The 14,055-nt window shown below is 42.3% G+C and overlaps 1 protein-coding gene across 2 annotated transcripts in view; it reads right to left on the minus strand.

Annotated features, from left to right (window-relative positions):
• BMPR2 (bone morphogenetic protein receptor type 2) overlaps nt 1-14,055 on the minus strand; it is a 325,794-nt gene that overhangs the window by 108,261 nt on the left and 203,478 nt on the right. The window lies entirely within an intron of this gene.

Here is a 14,055-nt window from a genome sequence, read left to right on the forward strand (position 1 = left end):
ACACAGGGAATGCGGGCGGCACGAGCCTGTGGCTTCCCTTTCGCTTGGCAAGTTTTTGCGGTGAGCATGTGCTGGTTTCTATGTGCCGAGGGAGTCTGAGGAGCCACCACTCAATCCAACCAACTTTCTGCTTCAAGGGATCAGTAGAAAGACCGGGAAAAGGCGCATGGGCACCGTGCGCTGGGTTGTCAGCAAGTTGTGTCTCGGGCATCGGACAGGACAGGAGAGAAGGGCCGTGAGAAAGGGAAGTTCCTGGATCATGACTCCAAGGCCGGGAACACTCCCCTCATGCTTGCACCCAGGCTGGACCGCCCCTCCCGCCCCACCCTTGGTATGCCACTGAGTTCCGGGCCAGCCAGGCAGCGACTGGCTGGCCCAGAACTTCCTCTCCGACGTTGGCGGGGTGAAGGCTTGAGGGCCGGCGCCTGGACTTTGTTTTCCTATAGTTTCAGTGGTGGGCAAGGAAGCAGGGAGAGAGCCCATTCTCCGTGATTGCCTCTCCTGTTGTCCCCACACACAGCTTCGGGACGCTGTCTCTGAAAATGGGACATTTCAGCGTCCCGAAGCTGTGTGTGGGGACAACGGGACAGGGGATCTGAAAACGGAATGGTGCCGTTCAAAACGGGACGCATGGTCACATTACAGTTACTGGATGCTAGGAACTGGGTATCATTGTAGACAATACGATGAAACCTTCCACCCAATGTGGGGCGGCAGCCAAAAAAGCAAACAGGATACTAGGAATTATTAAAAAAGGGATGGTTAACAAGACTAAGAATATTATAATGCCCCTATATCACTCCATGGTGCGACCTCATCTGGAGTATTATGTTCAATTCTGGTCTCCTTATCTCAAGAAAGATATAGTGGTGCTAGAAAAGGTTCAAAGAGCGACCAAGATGGTAAAGGGGATGGAACTCCTCTCATAAAACTGTTAGGGTTCTTCAGCTTGGAAAAGAGACGGCTAAGGGGAGATATGATTGAAGTCTACAAAATCCTGAGTAAAGTAGAACGGGTACAAGTTGATTGATTTTTCACTCCGTCAAAAATTACAAAGACTAGGGGATACTCAATGAAGTTACAGGGAAATATTTTTAAAACCAATAGGAGGAAACTTTTTTCACTCAGAGAATAGTTAAGCTCTGGTATGCGTTGCCAGAGGGTGTGGTAAGAGCAGATAGCGTAGCTGGTTTTAAGAAAGGTTTGGACAAGTTCCTGGAGGAAAAGTCCATAGTCTGTTATTGAGAAAGACATAGGAGAAGCCATGGAATATTGCTACTCCTTGGGTTTTGGCCAACATGTATTGGCCACCATGAGAATGGGCTACTGGGCTTGATGGACCATTAGTCTGACCCAGTAAGGCTATTCTTATGTTCTTATTTTCTTGTTTTTCTAAGCTGTGGCCCCTTGCCAAGACTCCATATTAATTAGGAGCATAAAAGTTTCAAAAAATACTATGCAAGAAAATTAAATAATAAAACACAGTTTAAACAAAAGTGAGCTATTTAATCATGTGAAAACATCTCTGAATAGAAAAAGTTTGCTGCATCTGTTGTTAGGGTTGGTTTCTAATTAGGCAGACCTAGGAGATTCTCTAGATAGAGGGCAATGATTTGGGGGAAAAATAAAAAGCTTCAATATGCACAAGCAAACATGTATCTATTGGCCAGTATTCTGAATCGCAGGCAGCAGAGACTATCTCTCTGCTCTGGCCTCTTCCTTACACTCCTAGGCGCCATGCAGGAAAAAGGAGGGGAGGGGTATGCCTGGAATAGATAACAGTTCAATTGTTTTGACTACATATTTCTATTTATAATTTGTGGTCATTTCTGTATATGGTGAAGGTTTTTCTGAGTTCTCTGCATGACCAATGAAAGTTATTAGGTTAATGCATAGTTTCTGTTTAGTTCAGTTTGTTTGTTTTTATCTTATAGGAAGTACACTGTTAATATATTTGACATTTTAGTCCACCTTTCCATTTAAAGAATTCAGGCATGCTAAGGTGTTGTCCATGAGAGCTTACAGTATAAGTGGGTATCTGAGGCACATGAGAGACAAGTTGACTTTTCCAGTCAAAAGAAGTGTTAGTGTGAAGTGGAATTTGAATCTTGGTTTTCCTAGTTATTAGCTTATTGTATTAAACACTATAGCTTTTCTACCCTAATGATACTGGTGTAATAGTTGCATTAATAATTTTTTCATAGGTAGGATTGTTGCTATTGAATTCTGGGAGTTGGTATTGCTTTGGTATAGAAGGTTTCCTATAAAGATTTAGAGTGACTTTTTAGCAGGGATTTTTATTACTTCATAACTTACCAGATAATAGAGCAGTGGTCTCAAACTCGCGGCCCTGGAGCCACATGCAGCCCATCAGGTACTATTTTGAGGCCCTCGGCATGTTTATCATAATCACAAAAGTAAAATAAAACAGTTTCTTGATCATATGTCTCTTTAGCTATGAATTACAATATTATTATTAAGACAGCCAAAAGGAAAGTTTATAAACTATAAAGTTTTACCTCATGCAAAATTGTCATTTCTTTAATAAGGCATTAACTATTTTTTCTGAGGCCCGCCAAGTACCTACAAATCCAAAATGTGGCCCTGGAAAGGGTATGAGTTTGAGACCACTGTAATAGAGGGAGTTTGTGTCATTGTTACTGAAGGGACTGGAAAATTTGATTTTTTGTAGTGTGAATAGTAAGGGGGGAACATTCTTATTCACTACAGTCTGAGACTATGTTCAGACAATGTAGTATTTCTTTTTTTAATTTAAAAATTTAGCTGACATATCAGATATTAAGATGTGTCGTATTTTTCAGACCATAAGATGCTCTTTTTCCACCCCCAAAAGGGGGTGGAAATAAGGGTGCATCTTGTGGAACAAACCCCAACCCCGTTGCCTTATCTCAATTCCACTGCCCTCCCTTGCTAGACGCGGCTCCCCTGTTGCCTTATCTCAATTCTACTGCCCTCCCTCACTGGACGCAGCTGCCTCCTCTTCTCTAGCGGAACAGTGGTGCGTGGGACTGCCTGCCTGGTCCTGCACAGCTTCCTGCGAGAACTGAGTTCGCGCGGGAGGTGGTATGGGACCGGACAGGTGGCCTTGTGTGCTGCTCTGCCACTGGAGAGGAGGAGACGGCTGCATCATATGACCAGGCAGGCAGCCGCATCCAGTGAGGGAGGACAGTGGAATTGAGATAAGGTAACTGGGACCGGGGCCTGCCGAATTAAAAATAGGTATGGGGGAATTAGATACAGGCGGGGCCGGGGCCTGCTGAATTAAAAATAGATATGGGGGGGGAGGGGGAGAGAGGCCAGGGCCTGCCTGCCTGCCTGCAGAGGGGAAGAGGCTTGGGGGGAGGCCTGTCTGCCTGCCCTGTCTTCTGTCCCTACCTGCCTGCCAACCACTAGGCTTGCCTGCCCTGTGCTCTGTCCCTACCTGCCTGCCAGCCACTAGACCACCAGAGGGGGACAGGGTATAGAGCTTGGAAGGGAGAAAGGACAGGGTGCAGAGCCTGGCAAGGAGTGTGGGGTTGGGTGCAGAGCCTGGCAGGGAGAATTTGGTTCAGAATGATTTTTTTTCTTGTTTTCCTCCTCTAAATCTATGGTGCGTCTTATGGTCCGAAAAATACGGTAATACAAATATTCTTAATATATCATATCTGTCAATCTATATTAAACACACATTTTACAGCATATACAGAGTGAATCAAAAATTAAAGTCAATTGTTAACTTTTGCAATAACCAGAACAGAGCTAGTGACATGCAACATATGTACTCGTACATTGCCTGCTGGATAAGTTTGTTCACACACAGTACAGCACTTGGCTTTTAGGTATGTGGTAGCCACGAGGTCAGCAACATGGATGCTCTATTGAAAGACTGCACCATCAAAGAGTAACGTGCAGTAGTGTGCTTTCTTTGGGCAGAGGGAGTGAAACCTGTGGAAATTCACCATCGGATATTGACTCAGTATGACCATAGCTCCATGAATCATTAAAAGGTTTATGAGTGGGTAAAAAGGTTTAGAGTGGGAAGAACAGGTATAACCGACAAAGGTTAACATAGAAACATAGAACTAGACGGTAGATAAGGGCCACGGCCCATCTAGTCTGCCCACCCCAATGACCCTCTCCTACCTTTCTCTGTGAATGGATCCCACGTGTCTATCCCATCTGGCCTCAATAACCTGAAGTGGAAGACTATTCCAGCGATCCACCACCCTTTCAGTGAAAAAGAATTTCCTGGTGTCCCCGTGCAGTTTCCCGCCCCTGATTTTCCACGGATGCCCCATTGTTGCCGCGGGACCCTTGAAAAAGAAGATATCTTCTTCCACCTCGATGCGGCCCGTGAGATACTTGAATGTCTCGATCATGTCACCCCTCTCTCTGCGTTCCTCGAGTGAGTACAGCTGCAACTTATCCAGCCGTTCCTCGTATGGGAGATCCTTGAGTCCCGAGACCATCCGGGTGGCCATTCTCTGGACCGACTCCAGTCTCAGCACATCCTTACGGAAATGCGGCCTCCAGAATTGCACACAGTATTCCAGGTGGGGCCTCACCATGGATCTATACAATGGCATAATGACTTCAAACTTACGGCTGACGAAACTCCTGCGTATGCAACCTATGATTTGCCTTGCCTTGGATGAAGCTTGCTCCACTTGATTGGCAGTCTTCATGTTCTCACTGACGATCACCCCTAAGTCTCGTTCTGCTTCAGTTCTTGTTAGGATCTCGCCATTAAGGGTGTAAGTCTTGCATGGATTTTGGCTGTCACAGGTGCATGACTTTGCATTTTTTGGCATTGAAGCTGAGTTGCCAGGACCTAGACCAGCGCTCCAGTAGGAGTAGGTCGTGCATCATGTTGTCGGACATTGAATTTATGTCTGTTGTACTTTTGCCCACTACATTGCTTAGTTTGGCGTCATCGGCAAATAATGTTATTTTACCTCACAGCCCTTCTGCCAAGTCTCTTATAAAGATGTTGAATAGGATCGGGCCCAGGACCGAGCCCTGCGGCACTCCACTGATTACCTCTGTCATTTCGGTGGGGGTGCCGTTCACCACTACCCTCTGAAGCCTACCTCCAAGCCAGTTCCCAACCCATTTTGTCAATGTGTCACCCAATCCTATAGAACTCATCTTGCTCAGCAACCTGCGGTGTGGTACGCTGTCGAATGCTTTACTGAAGTCCAGGTATACGATGTCCAGGGACTCCCCAACATCCAGCTTCCTCCCATCAACATCAAAAACACAAGAGACATTGACAGGGCAGATGCTTGGGTTTAAATGTCTTCCACATCCTCCTTATAGCCCGGATCTGGCACCTAGCAATTATCACATCTTCAGTCCACTGAAGGAGATGCTGTGAGGCTGCAGATTCACCTCTGATGATGAAGTAAAGGAAGGGGTGTTCACCTGGCTTCGGGAGCAGTTGAAAAACTTCTTCCTTGCAGGAATGTAGAAGCTAGTTGAATGATATAACAAGTGTGTTGTCTTGCTTGGGGACTATGTGGAAAAGTGGTATGTTCAATTACTCACAGTTACTTCTATTAAAGCCTTTAAATGTATTTTGCCTTTACTTTTTGATTTATCTTTGTATAAAAATATGGGAAACAATTTTAAAAATTAAAGGGGCAATTCTAAACAGTGGTGGTGACAAAGAAACGCACTTTGTGCCAATTTTGTAATAGCATAAATAGCAATTTAGTAGCGCAAAGCCTCTCTGATGCATTGAAACTTAGGCATGACAGCTTATGAGAGGTCAATGACAGGTATAAGCTGTTGTACCTAAACTAAACTAAACCTTAAGTTTATATACCGCATCCTCTCCATAATTATAGAGCTTGGCACGGTTTACAAAAGTTTAATATAAGGAAGGAACAGCATAATGGGGTTGGAGGTTGAGTATAGGGGGGAAGAGAGCCTTACATTTTTGTGAATAGCCTAGTTTTTAGATGCTTTTGGAATAGTTGGAAGGAGCCCAGATTCTGTAGTGGGGCAGAAAGGTTATTCCAAAGCCCTGTGATTCTGAAGAAGAGAGATTTCCCTAATCTTCCCGCATAGAGGATACCTTTTAGCGAGGGGAAGGATAGTTTAAATTTTTGGGTGGACCTGGTGGTATCGGGACTCAAGGAGTTCCAAGATAGTGGAATTAGGAGAGGGAGGATGCCGTGTAAGATCCTGAAAGCTTGGCAGGTGCATTTAAAATGAACCCTGGAAATTACTGGAAGCCAGTGAAGTTTGGACAGAAGAGGGGAAACATGATCAAATTAGCTTTTTGCGAAGATCAGCTTGGCCACAGTGTTCTGAATTCGCTGAAGTCTTTGGAGACTTTTTGGGGTTAGACTTAAATAGATGGAGTTACAGTAGTCTAGTCTGGAGAGGATGATTGATTGTACAAGGACGGCAAAATGTTGTTGGTGGAAGCAGGATCTCACTTTCCTCAGCATATGGAGGCTGAAAAAGCATGACTTTATCAAGGAGTTGACATAGTAACATAGTAGATGACGGCAGATAAAGACCCGAATGGTCCATCCAGTCTGCCCAACCTGATTCAATTTAAAAATTTTTTTTTTTTTTTTTTTTTTTCTTCTTAGCTATTTCTGGGCGAGAATCCAAAGCTTTACCCGGTACTGTGCTTGGGTTCCAACTGCCGAAATCTCTGTTAAGACTTACTCCAGCCCATCTACACCCTCCCAGCCATTGAAGCCCTCCCCTGCCCATCCTCCTCCAAACGGCCATACACAGACACAGACCGTACAAGTCTGCCCAGTAACTGGCCTAGGTCAATCTTTAATATTATTTTCTGATTCTAAATCTTCTGTGTTCATCCCACGCTTCTTTGAACTCAGTCACAGTTTTACTCTCCACCACCTCTCCCGGGAGCGCATTCCAGGCATCCACCACCCTCTCCGTAAAGTAGAATTTCCTAACATTGCCCCTGAATCTACCACCCCTCAACCTCAAATTATGTCCTCTGGTTTTACCATTTTCCTTTCTCTGGAAAAGATTTTGTTCTACCTTTAAGTACCCTTTAAGTATTTGAACGTCTGAATCATATCTCCCCTGTCTCTCCTTTCCTCTAGGGTATACATATTCAGGGCTTCCAGTCTCTCCTCATATGTCTTCTGGTGCAAGCCTCCTATCATTTTTGTCGCCCTCCTCTGGACCGCCTCAAGTCTTCTTACGTCTTTCGCCAGATACGGTCTCCAAAACTGAACACAATACTCCAAGTGGGGCCTCACCAATGACCTGTACAGGGCATGGTCATTGAAGGAAAGAGAAGAGTCAATAATGATGCCTAGAACTTTGCTTGAGAACTCAAGCTGCAGTGGGGTGCCAGAAGGTAATGAGATGAGGATGGGTAGCTGTTCTAATTTTGGGCCGAGCCAGAGTAGTTTCGTTTTGGACTCATTCAGTTTCATTACCTAAGTGAGCCTTGATTGCATGCGACCAATATTATAAGGTGTGAACATTGCTAGGCGGAATTCCCATGACATATCCATGCTATGTCTATTGGTACACTTCAAACATAGATTAGTTTTATATATATATATATATATATATATATATATATATATTTATATATATATCCACTCCTCACTTAGAGAAATTTCACAACGATAGTATTCACCTCCAAGTATACACCAATACTTTAACCAGCTATAACACTTTTCTATTTTTCTTCTGAGCCTCAGAAGAAAAGTGTTATAGCTGGTTAAAGTATTGGTGTACGCTTGTGAGTTGTGGTAATACTGTGGAATTAAAACAAACCAGAGCACTTAATAACAGAACTATATAACTAGATGTTGTGGAACATATTGTGAGATTTTAAGACTTTTTGGAGGCTTTATTCAAACTTTGTGAAAACTGTGCTAGTTCTAAAGGGCTCAGGTTCTGTTTGTTGACTATGATGAAAGGTGGTCGATCAAATTTTCATAAACTTAATAAATCTTTTTATATACTGTAATATCTCTACTTCCAATTCTTATTATTAACTTCTCTGTTCTGTAGCTGTACTACTGTATAGTGGAATTATCATCTTCTTCCTTATCTAAAGGCTCCCCCCCTACCCCCAAACTTTGACAAGAATGCCTTTAGTCAAACTGTGCTTATAATGGCTGAGCTTGTACAAAGCGGGCATTTCCTGCTTGTAGTTCAGAAGAGATGCTGCTTGCCGAATGGAGCCTGGGATGTTTCTGTTTACAAAACCTGGAGCCAGACCACAGCCCTGCCTGGAGGCGTGCTGTCTGCTTCCTCCCTACCCTTAGCCTTTGTCTGCGTCTATGTCAAAGAAAGAACGCTGCACTGCTTAGCTAACAGCAGAAATGGCTTAAATGCTAACATTCCAGCCAGAGCTGCTTAATCCTTTAACATTCCTGTTCAGAAAGATATACAGTATTAGAGATTAACTGCTTTTTAAATAAATCTCCATCCTTCCTGCTTCTAAATGCAAGCTAGATAAAATCAATGAGATCAATAAACTATCAGGATGTAGCTGATCCAGTGAACCTGCTCAAAAATGAATTTGTTACACATCAAACCTTTTACAAATATAGCTTAAATACATCACATATGTACTTTAAAATCATAGTGGAGCTAAGATTGTGATGCTATGTATTCTTTTGGTAGCAAATGTATTTTTAGAAATGTACTATCTAAAATTAAATTAAAATTCTATTTTGCTTTTCTCTACATGACTTACATAGTACAATGAATAATTTATTCATTTAAGAAAGCTGTTCATTACAGCTATGAATTAAATCATCATTGCATTTCTATACATCACATCAAAAAAAACCTTTTCCTAGTTTTTGTACCTATGGAAAAAAAAATCATAACTGAATTAACCCTTGGAGGCTAATGAACTTAAGTGCAAATGTAATGAATTTTTGTACTATGTATGTTTTCTACCTGGATATTCATAGTGGGGCAAAATGAAGAAGCAGAGCAAACAAAATACAAATGTAAAGTCTTTATTAAAAGTATTCCCAGGAATACTAGGATGTGCTTGACCAGGCTGTGTGTCGCCTATATGGCTAAATCAGGGGCAAATTATATTCACAACTCATAAAATAGGACATTCATAATAAAACTATAATCCCAAAACCTGCGATTATACATTATTTCAAATAATAAAGGACATTGGAGATAAACATAAATTGCATACTTTCTACCAATTTAAAACTGAACATAATGTATGTACATAAAAGAGAACTAAAAGCTTACATAGATGGTGAAAAGGATGCTAAATTCACCAAAGATGTAAGTACAACTGAATAAAACAACAAACAACAAGTCATAGTGTTCATCAACTACATTGTCAACACACCACTGGCATGGACTAGCACTTTTTGACAAAATCACCTTGAAACTTTGCAGAGGGGATTTGCCTTGAAACAGCCTGGTCAGGGCGAAACACGGATTCGTGTTGGCGTTAATATCCCCCTGATACGTTTTCAAAAGATAAGTGCTTTAACTTCATATTATAAGTTTAAATAATGTGCAATAATGTTTAAGAAATTTTAAAAAATTGTTCAAAATATGGACTAATGAATAAGCAAGGTTCATGCTTTATGCTATGCTGAACAGTATACCTTGTTTACCTTGACGGCCCAAGGATTATTTTAAAAAATTTATATTTGGAATGTGGTATATACTATGAGGCTCATAATAAAAATAAAGAAGTCTAAAAAGCCAGATTGTCCAAGTACCGATAATCAAAGCTAGTTTTAGTATCTAAAACCAACTTAGGCCTTTTCCCTGCCTCTAAACACATAGAGCGAAAAGAGGCGTTTTTAGAGCAGGGGAAAGGGCGGGAAGTAGGCCGACCTAGACTTAGTCGTACAGCAGGTATAACCAAAAGTTTGAACAGGCTGCCTAGTCGGCACTTATACATTTTGACTTAGACCAAGTCAAAACAGGTATAAGTGCCGAAAACGGGCTGCTGAACTGATCGCGGCTGCCGCGATCAGCTCAGCAGCCCCGGCAACCTACCCACCCCACACCGCAATGATCGCAGCAGGAGAAATGCCTCATCTCCCCTGCCGCAATCCTCCTCCCTAAGTGCTGCGGTTTGGGGGGGAGGGGATCGCCATTGCGGCAGGAGGGATAGCCAATCTCTCCTGCCGAGACGCGAACCCTCACCCCCCAATCCGATCCGGGCAGGAGGGAGCCCAACCTCTCCTGCCCCGGCAACCTTCCAATCCGATCCTTTGCCTCAATTCTCACCCCGAAGTGCCACGGGAAGTTTTGGTGACACTGCCTTATCATCAAAAACTCAAACATGTCCAAGATAAGTAATAACTATAACAGTCTATGCTGAATAAGAACTATAGTAGCTTATCAGAGACGCGGCAGAGGAAATTAGGCCAGTAGAAGAGCCGAAGCAGCGTGTTTAGTGTGCCTGGGACGCTGCTGGAGCTGCGAGGTTGTCGGCCGTGTAGCGGTGGGAGGGTTGGCTGGGAGGGTCAATGGGGGTTTCTGGTGTGGCGGGTAGGGTCGGTGGGGGGGGGGGGGAGTGTTAGTGGTGTGCCGAGTAGGGTCTGTGGCGGGGGGGGGGGGAGGAGGGGGAGTCACGGTGTGTTACCTGGCCGGACCTTCAACGCGCGCATGCACACTCTGCCGGCCACATCCCGACAGATCAGATCTCAGGGAACAAGGGGTAAGAGTGCGCATTGTTACAACCCCAGTCTTAAGGCTAAGCTTGTGCCAGGTAAATCTCCTCAAAACCCAGGCCTTATCCTTAAAAGGGCTGATCAGTGTAAACAGGTTCTACTCAGACAGACAAGGAGGTTCTGAGTTCAAATTGAACCAGCATGATCCAGAACCCTGGGGAGGAGAGGAATATTGGGACAACAGCCTGGAGCAGCAGGAGGTGCCTTGCAAAAAGGGACAGCCTAGGAGGCAGGCTCCTAGCTCAGGTAATGCACAACTGCTGGGTCCAATTAAGGCTCAACAGAAAACTCAGCAGAAACAGCATTTTGCCCTTCCCCTCACAGGTTAGGGCGTGTCCAGCTCAGGGCTTTAGAAGCTGAGTTGAGAAAGAACAATTCAGTCTACCCTGGGTCAGCCCAGGAAGGAGGCTCGCAGGACTGGGCTCCTGACTCTACACAAGGCCAGGACATTGAAATGTTGGAGGCAGCTCCTGTCCCTGAAGCCAGACAGACAGCTAGCCCAGTTGCCATGGAGTTTATGGATACTGCCATGGAACCGGAAGACATAGTCATGGAGGAAAGCTAAGTGAAATCGCTTGACCTTTTTTCTATGTTTTGAATTTTGGGGTTTTTCGTTTTGAACTGCCTGGAAGCACAAGTCTGGGACCAAGTGAGCTGTGCTAGCCTCACCGCTGTAGGTGTGCCTGATTTTTGGGACATTGAATGTAGTGTGGTTTTTTTTTTCTTGGCATTTTTACTTTTTGCCTTTTTGCTGTTTGGATGGGACTTTGTTGCTGACCGTGTGAAAGGGGTAGTAGTGGGGAGAATCCACTCAAGATCCTCAGGGTGGGATTGTGGGGCCAATTTTTGGCAAGCTTTAAATAAGTGGATTCTGCTACTCCCCTCCCCCACCAGCTGTTTGTTAAGTTGGCTGGGGAAGGCCTGTTAAAAAAACCGGGCCTAGGCAGCATGTTCTAGACTGTTTAAAAACCTAGTGAAGAACCAGTATAAAGGCTGGGTAGTTTTTGTAGCCTTATTTTGCCCTTTTGACTCTGGGACTGACAAGGCAATGCTACACTAGAATCATTTGTACATAAAAGATAAGTTCCTACTGGAACGGAATACACATAAAGTGCAAATAAAGTGCTCAGATCACCAACTTAAAGTGTTTATTAGTACAAATAATCATACTAGCGCAGGTTGTTTGAAGGGACCATCATAGCATTATTAGGTCCCATACACCGCCTTCTTTATCTATAATAATAATATGCTTATTGTTGGGAAGGCTATTTTAGAGCTTTGTTAGCATATGCTTTTATGAAAAAGGTTTGATGATACTGTTTTTGCTATGTTTGTATGTATCAAAACTGTATGTTTTTATTGTTATCCACTTACCCCTTCTTCTACGAAACTGCGCTAGCAGTTTCTAGCATGGGGAGCCCTGCTGAATGGCCTGTGCTGGTCCCGACACTCATAGGAACTCTATAAGCATCGGGAGCAGCGCGGGCCATTCAGCGCGGCTTTCTGCACTAGAAACTGCTAGCGCAGTTTCATAGAAGAGAGAGTTAGTTATTAAGTGGAGAAGAAATTTTTAAAATAAATAAAAATGACTTACTTTCTTCTTATTAGAAGTCAAATAACTATTAATAATACTCCTGAAAGCTAGTTAAAATATATTAATTGAGTGCAATAAAAATATATCACCTCCTATTTTTGTATTCTAATTTAGTAACACATATCCTACTTTTTTTTTTAAAATAAATGTTTATTGAGAACAAGTAACATGACAAAGTAACACTAGCCGTACATAATACAATAATGCACAACAATGATTAATGTCACCACATCTTATTGTAAAAACTATAAAGTCATAGTAAAAAGTCATTCTTTCTTCTATATGCGATTCAGAAAACTAGATAAAATGTTCTTTGACTCATGATGCTGGCAATATTTGTTCAGATCCTTCAGCATGCTGCATTAATAATCAATTGAAGACATGAAAAACTGGATGTGATTCTTCTGGGATGTTTTATAGACACAAATGAGATTGATACTTGCATTGTACTGTTAATAGAAGGTTAATATTCAAGTGTGACTAGTAGTGCCCTTATTGACAAAGAATGGTACAAAACTTTCTCTTTTATGTTCTTGAATTCTTAAACTTATCTGGAGATATTTGTGCAGATGGAATAAGCACAGATTAGTTGCAAAAGAGTGAAAAGATGGAAGAGGTATGACTTAATGGCATGCACTCATGCTCTTGTCAAATGATTGAACAACAAATGTTTGGGCTGCCAGAAGGAATAGCCAAGTGGGTAATATGTTAGAAGTCTTATAAAAATACAAGCAGCAATATTGTCTGGCAAGCTGCGATGAAAGTTTGGGTCTGTCTGGCAGGCTGCAAGTACAGTAATATTTAAAAGTCCTCATGGGAATACAGGCATTCACATAGCTGGATCTGTCTAATAGGCTACAAAAGGGACCTAGAAAGCTTGATATCTGGGTAACAGCAATGGCTATAAAAATCTTTAGAAAATATAACTATACCACTTTGTCATCTTCACAAGACACTAGTTCATTTTATACAGTTCTTTTATGGCCCTCTTCCTTACCAAGAAGATCACCTATACATCATTATCAAATAGACAATACCATAGTCCTGCTGTTTCCAAGGTCTCACACAAATAAATAGAAACAAAATTGACTCCCTAGGGCACTGCAACAGAGGGTCCATGGAGGAGATGAAACTGGCCTATATATATACCCTTCTGTCATCTGTCCTGCAAGAACGAGACAAACTACTTTGAGACTATTCCCCCAAAACCCTTAGACCAGTGTCTTTCAAACTTTTTTGGCACACTAAATGGAGCAAATGTTTTTCGCAACACATTATAATTGAAATTATAAAATTACAAAACCAACAAAAAATTAAATTTGAGAGGTATTTATTTAAAGTTCTTTAAGCTATGTATGGGTAATTGTAACAATGGTGAAACTAAAGTAGATAGAACAGAATTGCTAATCAATGCAATGGATATACTTGTTTTTGAGTGCAAATTAACTCAAAATATGGCTCGATAGTCAACAAGCAAACATGCATTTCATCAACCACCAACTGCAGGCATTCTTATTTTTATTTACTTTCTGTCAGAGCTGAAAATTCAAGTTCACAAAGATAAGGAGAACCAAACATTAACAAGTCCTTGATTGCTTTGTTGCTCAAGTTAGGATAACTACTGCTTAAAAAATAAAAATAAAATTACTTGCTGTTAATTTTCAAGGACCAATCGCTTGTCTGGGTGGTTGTATCCTTCTGTATACAGATGCTTATAACATTGACGCAACTTGCATGTCATCTATTACAGTGTATAATTATGAAGGGAAGTTTTAA

Source organism: Geotrypetes seraphini, chromosome 5, assembly GCF_902459505.1.
Source record: "Geotrypetes seraphini chromosome 5, aGeoSer1.1, whole genome shotgun sequence".
NCBI classification, from domain to species: domain Eukaryota; kingdom Metazoa; phylum Chordata; class Amphibia; order Gymnophiona; family Dermophiidae; genus Geotrypetes; species Geotrypetes seraphini.